This window comes from Psammomys obesus, unplaced genomic scaffold (assembly GCF_907164565.1).
Source record: "Psammomys obesus unplaced genomic scaffold, mPsaObe1.curated_primary_1811, whole genome shotgun sequence".
In the NCBI taxonomy this organism is placed as follows: Eukaryota; Metazoa; Chordata; class Mammalia; order Rodentia; family Muridae; genus Psammomys; species Psammomys obesus.
Genome location: NW_026596034.1, coordinates 18,840,640 through 18,848,724, shown reverse-complemented (window position 1 = coordinate 18,848,724; position 8,085 = coordinate 18,840,640).

The window sequence follows — 8,085 nt, the reverse complement described above, 5'->3', positions numbered from 1 at the left end:
TATCTATCTATCTATCTATCTATCTATCTATCTATCTATCTATCTATCTATCTATTGTTATGGAGAGACACTGTTACCAGAAGTCCTATAAAAGAAAAGATTTAATTGGGGCTGTCTTAAAGGTTCAAAGGTTAGTCCATTATTGTCAAGGCAGGAAGCAGAGTGGCATGCAGGCAGGCATGGTCCTGGAGAGGTAGCTGAAAGGTAGCTGATCTCATGCATCTAGAACAACAGGCAGAAGGAAGAGAGAGAGTAACACGGAGCTTGGCTCAACCTCCTGAAACCATAAAGCCCACACAGAGTGACACATTTGCTCAAACAAGGCCACACCTACTTCATAATGCCACAACTCTAATAGTGCCACTCCCTATGAGTCTACAGGGGCCATTTTCATTCATACCACCACAGAGAATAAATGTGGGCCAAGTGAGCTTCTTACATCCCAGAGAATTACCAGATTCCTTTTGAGGCAAAATACCCGAGATAAACAATTTCAAAAATTATATATATATTATATATAGTAATATATATAATTATAGTAATATATAATATACAGTAATATATAATAATATATATAACTATTATATATATTATATATAAAATATATGTACGTATATATTATTAGCTAATGGTTTTAGAGACATTACCCTATGGTCAGCTGATCCCATTGCTTCTAAGCCTATGTGGTTGCAAAGATGGTTCAACTCATGGCAGCTACAGAGAAACAATTGGAGATCAAAGGAACAGAGAAGCAATAAATACCCTTCAAGGCACACTTTCAAGTCCTTCATTACTTCCATTGAAGATCAGTTTCCTAGGAACTCAACCAATTTTGAAGCCATGAATACATTCACAGGTGGGTGAGATTAGAACCCGTATCCTCCAATCACATTTCAGTAGCACAACCAGCACATGAACCTGTTAAGTGAACACACTTCATATTCAAACTACAAAACTTGTTCATCTTACATCTAGGCCCAAATGTGGACTTCATAGTCCTCATTGTCTTGCCCAAGCAGAATGCTCAAAGATTAGTAACTTTAAAGCATGGTTACAAAGCAGGACAGGATGGCACATATCTTTTTTTTTTTTAATTTACACTTTATTTACTTTCTATCTCCCCTGTAGTTCCCTCCCACCTCCCCTCCCAATCCCTTCTTTTCTCCTCCTTCTCCACACATGTTCCTCCCCAAGTCCACTGAGAGGGGAGGTCTTCATTTCTTTCCTTCTAATCCTAGTCTGTTAGGTCTCATCAGGAGTGGCTGCATTGTCTTCCTCTGTGGCCTGCTAAGGCTGCTCCTCACTCAGGGGGAGGCGATCAAAGAGCAGGCCAGTTCATGTCAAAGACAGTCCCTGTTCCCATTACTATGGAACCCACTGAGAGACTGAACTGTCATGGGCTATATCTGTGCAGGGGTTCTGGGTTATCTTCATGCATGCTACTTGGTTGGAGTATCAGTCTCAGGGCAGACACTTAAGCACATATTTTTTGGTTCTGTTGCTCTCCTTGTGGGGCTTCTGTCCTCTCCAAATATTACTACTTCCCACTTCTTTCATAAGATTCCCTCCAATCTGCCCAAAAGTTGGCCAAAAGTCTCAGCATCTGCTTTGATAGTTTGCAGGGCAGAGCCTTTCAGAGGCCCTCCTAATTTGTTCCCTGTTTTCTCCTTCTTCTGATGTCCATCCTCTTTGCCTTTCCAGATGGGGATTGTGCATTTTAGTCAGGGTCCTCCCACTTTATTAGTTTCTTTAGGTGTACAGATTTTAGTAGGTTTATCCTATATTATATGTCTATATGAGTGAGTATATACTGTGTGTGTCTTTCTGCTTCTGGGATACCTCACTCAGGATGATCTTTTTCCAGTTCCCACCATTTACCTGCAAATTTCATGATTTCCTTGTTTTTTATTGCTGAGTAGTATTCCATTGTGCAGATGCACCATACTTTCTGTATCCATTCTTCAGTTGAGGGACATCTGGGTTGTTTCCAGCTTCTGGCTATTACAACTAAACTGCTACAAACATGGTTGAGCAAATATCCTTATTGTGTACTTGAGCCTCTTTTGGATATATGCCTAGTAGTGGTATAGCTGGATCTTGAGGAAGTGAGATTCCCAATTGTCTGAGAAAGCAGATGGCACATATCTTGAATCCAGAACTTGAGAGGCAGAGACAGGCATATACCTGTGAGTTCAAGGCTGTGGTCTTAATGTTCACAGACAACGTAGAGAAACAATGTCTCAAAAAATAAAAAGCAAACCAAGCCTAATCAAACCAAAAGCAAACGAACATGGTTACAGTTTCCAGGCTGGATGTCCATATCATGTAGCCCTCATCTTGCCTTATAACAGTGGAAAGTCTGTATGAAAATCGATACACGCTGAACAGACAAGCTACAAATGATCACCTCACTTTGTAATAGCTTGATCTTATAATTAATTCAGTCCCATAAAAACTGCACTAACCTTTGTTAAATACTCAGCAGTATCACTGAGCCCTGAACAGTCAGCACTGCTAAACTGGTCTCAAATGTCAGCTCAGGCTTTTAAGGAAGAGAACCATATCCCAATCAGAGCAGGTGGAGACAATGTTCATCTGAGGAAACAAGAAAAGTCCAACAGGAAAGCTCATTATGTAATATCAAACAAATATGTAACAGCTACAGTATAGCTAACTCAAAGATGACTGAAATATAGATTAACTCCTCAATGAGTGCAGCTGCATTCATTTCATTTTTGAAAATCAATCTAAATGTTTAATTTACAGAGAAGGTAAAGTGGCCTGAGTTGAAAATATACATGAACTCATGTGCAGTGACAAGTGAGTGAACATTCACAGACCTTGAAAGAAAACTTGATTTTTATCCTTATACAGTATGGTCAGTGATGATGAGTTTTTTTTAATGACACTTTAATTCATGATAACTTTTGCAAGCCAAAGTTTGCATTAGCACAAGTAAGACAAGAACAATTTATTTAAAGCTGGAAATTCCAAAGCACTTGAAATTTTGTACTACACAGTGAACTACTTAATTTTGTGGATGGCCAAATACAAATGATAACCATTAAATGCAGTTCTGACATTGTGCAGAGAAGAAATGATCATCTAGGACTATTTTACGCAAAGTAATTATTAACTAGGAGCTCCTGCCTTTCTCCCAGTTTCTGCCTGACTTAGTTATTCATATTTTCCCTTTGCAATTTGTCTTGCTTTATGTCCTCTGGAAAGTGGTATTTTGTTCTTTCATTTCCATAATTTCAATCTGCCTTGTACTTCTCCTAAATGCATGCTTGTAAATTGTGTGTGCATATCTATTTTGAAACTTTCTGTAGGTCCACTTCTAAATTATTTCAAAGAGACCACAGTTCTCCTATTTTTCTCTCTACATTGTTCATTTTAAATGTTCTTAGTTAAAGTGACCCTTAGGCTTCCATGACTAATTATAGGCATAAATAACTTTGGAGCATACATTTTAATGTCAAATACCTCCATTTGTCAGTATAGATGTCTATATACCCTTTCAAAGACCAATGATATGTTTAGTTGAGATTTGAAAGACTTGAAACTTTCCGCAGAAGTTTGAAATGCAAACTGGCAGATGCAATTGGTTCATGTTTTGTTCAAGGCTTTGCCACAATTCTGTGAAATAGCAGAGCTGGTCATCTAGATATTTTATACATGGTTTTAAACATGTACAGCAACAAATATGCCTCCTCATTTAGGAAGAGTAGATGTTCCTACTCATGTGTAGAAAATCCCATCACATTCATCCCTTAAGAATTTAGTCTTCTAAACTATTTCAACACATTATTTCCTCTTTTTCGTGTCAATAGTCCAACAGAAGTATAAAGATTTTACAATGTCTCAGTTTTGCTATTTAATTTATCTGATAAAAAAGATAATTCCTATTCTTCTCAATTGTTTTTTATAATTAATAATATTTATTTTAATTTATTCACTTTGTATTAGACTGTAGCCCTCTCCCTAATCTCCTCCCAGTCCTACCCTCACCCACCCCCTCCCTTCCCTAGTCCACTGATAAGGAAAGCCCTTCTCCCCTATTAAATTTTACCTGAAAAACAATTTTTGTGTGTGTTCATTTTATTTTTTTTATTTATTTTATTCATTTTACGTCTTTTTTGGAGCCCCATCCCTCCTCATCTCCCAGTTGCAGCCTCCCTCTTTACCCCCTTCTTTTCCTCAGAAAAAGGGAGCTCCTTTTCCCATCCATCCCAACTCATCTATTACCATCAGGACTGAACATGTCTTTCCCGCTGTGTCCTGGCAAGGTAGTCCTGCCAGAGGAAAGTCTTCAAACTGCTGGCAAGTAAGTCCATGTCTGATACAGTCCCTACTTCCCTTACTAGAGGACACACACGAGGCCTAAGCTGCCTAAGCACATCTTTGTAGGGTGGCTAGGTCAATTTCCTACATAGTCCCTGGTTGATGCTTCAGTTTCAGCAAGCCCCTATGGTCCTGGTTATTTGGCTCTGTTTGTCTTCTTGAGGAGCTGCTGTCACTTGTAGGCCCTTTTCTCTTTCCTCCAACTTTCACAGAAGACTCCCTAACCGTTGCACAATGTTTGGTTCTGTTTTGAGGAGCTGCTGTTGTAGAGCCTCTCAGAGGACAACTCTGTCAGGCTCTTGTTTGCAAGTTTAGCAGAACATTGTTCATAGTGTCAGAGGTTGGAATTCTCTGATAGTGTTGGTCTGGTTAGGCTAGCCAGTGACTGGGTGTTCCCTCAATTTCTGCTCTGTCTTCTCTATCCTTATTCACGTACATCTTGTAGGCAGGATAAATTTCGGAATCAAAATTTTGTGGTTTGGTGTTTCCCTCCCTCTTCTAGGAGACTAGTCTAGTTAGTGGGTGCACTCTTTAGTCTCTATGGCCTCTGCTACTAGGAGTCTCTGATTGGGTACCCCCCATATCTTCCCAGGAGCCTATCCTGACTTAGGTCTCCAGCTTGTCACATTGATATATATACCCCATCTTCAGTTTATCTTTTCTCTAAAGGCCTTCTTTCCTCCAGCCCTTGCTCTATCCAGGTCTGATCTCCACAATGGAATATTACTCAGCTATTAAAAACAAAGACATCATGAAATTGGCAGGCAAATGGATGGAACTAGAAAATATCATCTTGAGTGAGGTAACTCAGACCCAGGAAGACACACATTGTGTTTACTCACTTATAAGTGGATTTTAGCCAGATAGTTCAGGATAAGCGTACTATAAGACTATAAGGCACAGACTCAAAGAACATAAATTACATAGAGGAACCAAGGAAAGGGGAGTAGAATAGACAGACTTAGAGGCTGAGAAGAGGAAACAATGTAGGAGAGGAGGCACAGAAAAATTACTTTTAGAGCCTTCTAAACTAGGCTGAATTTTGTGAGACACACTTATCATTTCAGGACCTGTGAGGCACAGACAGTAAGATTCTGAGTTTACCTCAAACATTGAGGACACAGTGAGTCATTTTCTTCAACAAAACCCAAAAGTTCATTTAAAAAGTATGTAAACATACTAAAATCTGAACACATGAAGAAAATAAGCAAGAAGGAGGACCCTGGGTAAGATGATAAATCCTCATTCAGAAAGACAAATAGGATGGACATTGGAAGAGGGAGAAAACAGGAAACAGGACAGGAGCCTACCACAGAGGGCCTCTGAAAGATTCTACCTAGCAGTGTATCACAGTGTATCAAAGCAGAGGCTGAGGCTCATAGCTAAGCTTTGGGCAGAATACAGGGAATCTTATGAAAGAAGGGGGAGATAGAAAGACCTGGAGGGGAGCCCTACAAGGAGAGCAACAGAACCAAGAAATCTGGGCCCAGGGGTCTTTTCTGAGGCTGATACTCCAACCAAGGACCATGCATGGAGATAGCCTAGGACCTCTGCACAGCTGTAGCCCATGACAGCTCAAGTGTCTAAGTGGGTACCCTAGTAATGGGAACAGGTACTGTCTCTGTCATGAGCTCAGTGGCTGGCTCTTTGATCTCCTCCCCCTGAGGGGGGAGCAGCCTTGCCAGGCTACAGAAGAGGACAATCCAATCAATCCTGATGAGACCTGATAGGCTTGGGTCAGATGGAAGGGGAGGGGGAGGGTAGGATTGTGAGGAAATGAGGGAGGGGGCTACAGCTTGGATACAAAGTGAATAAACTGCAATTAATATAAAAATTAAAATTAAAATGTATATAAGTGTATTTTATAATATATATTGGATACAAGATTTTCTTGTTTTTCCTGTTATTTTTTGTTTGGTGAACAATATTCCAAGCACTATATCTCATGTCTTGGTTTCCAGAATTGTGGACTAGAAGCAGTTTACTACTTTGCAAATTATAGTAGATTGATTCTCTCTAGATGTGTTCTACTAAAAAAAATCAAGTACTAAAAAGGTTTATGAGTTTTTATTACTTACAAAGATATATTTTATGCCTAAATTAAAAGACCAAATCTTATCAAAATTATTCAGTTATTTTAAAAATACAGCAAACTAATTAATTGCATAACAGGTATCAGTTTTGAGATATAATTAATTTCAGTCATTAAGGATAAATTCAATAACATTTAATTATTTTTTTTGGAGACAGGGTTTCTATGTTTAGACTTGATTGTTATAAACTTGATTTGTAGACAAGGGTAACCTAGAATTCACACAGTTATTACTGCCTCTGACTCCCCAGTGCTGAGATTAAAGAAGTACACCACCATACTTGGCTAATTCAATAACATTAATGATAGAATGAGTGATATGATGAGCGTGAGATATCTGGTTGAAGAAAGATAATGAAAATGGGTGAGAGACTTAAGTTTCTTCTGAATTACATTATCAACTATCTAATATGATAGTTCAAAGGAAAACAGAAGAACATGCACTGAATTTTCTTTAGGTAGTATACTACACTATGGACTTGCTATCAGTGCAGATGCTGAGACTTATGGGCAACCTTTGGGCAGAGTGCAGGGAATCTTGTGAAAGAAGTGGGAAACATTAAGATCTGGAGAGGAACTACACAAGGAAAGAAACAGAACCAAAAATTCTGCACACAGGGGTCTTTCCTGAGACTGATACTCCAACCAAGTACCATGCATGGAGATAACCTAAGACTCCTGCACAGATGTAGCCCATGGCAGTTCAGTATCCAAGTGGGTTACATAGAAATAGGAACAGGGACTGTCTCTGACATGAACTGATTGGCCTGCTCTTTAATTACCTCCCTCTGAGGGGGAAGCAGCATTACCAGGCCACAGAAGAAGACAATGTAGCCACTCCTGATGAGACCTAATTGACTAGGATCAGAATTAAAGAAAAGAAGACCTCCCTTAACAGTGGACTTGAGGAGGGCCATGCGTACAAAGGGGGTGGGGGAGGAAGGAAGGGATTAGGACAGGAGAAGGGAGGGAACCACAGGGGGATACAAAGTGAATAAATTGTAATTAATAAAGAAATACAAAGAAAAGTTCCACTTTGTAGCAGACCTAGAAAAATTTCTAACCTTCCCCCCTTGAATCTATGATTTTCTTATGTCATGCTTGAGAAAATTCAAGAGAAGTCTCATTAAATCTATACCATAAGCATTTATATGAAAGCTGAGAGATAATTATTGCTAACAGGTAGAAGATTCTATACCCACTGTGATGAAAAGGAAGACTATGCAGAGTTGTCAATAGTATATATCTCTTTACATAATATCAGATAACACAGTACTCTATCAAAGGAAGAGGATAGTACTTGATATGACTAGAACTTACTAATTGTCTAAGAACATGTGTTACCACAGATGGAATATTATCCTGAGAGGTTGATATAGAAAACATTCATAATGTATACTTCTTATGGGTCTAGCAATTTGTATGCCAAAACTGAGACCACATTCCAAGATGGTATGCAAATTTTCTTCCCAATCCTGAAAGTTAGCAGGAATGGAGAATCAATCTATACTCTCTGTGTCCATCTGGGAACAATGATTAGCATAGACATTCCTTTTCTTATTTAGTTTGGGAAAATAAAAGGACAAACCTTTTCACTGTTATCTCCCAAACCACACAGACCTTAAAGAAAAAGGAAGGATATCATGTAA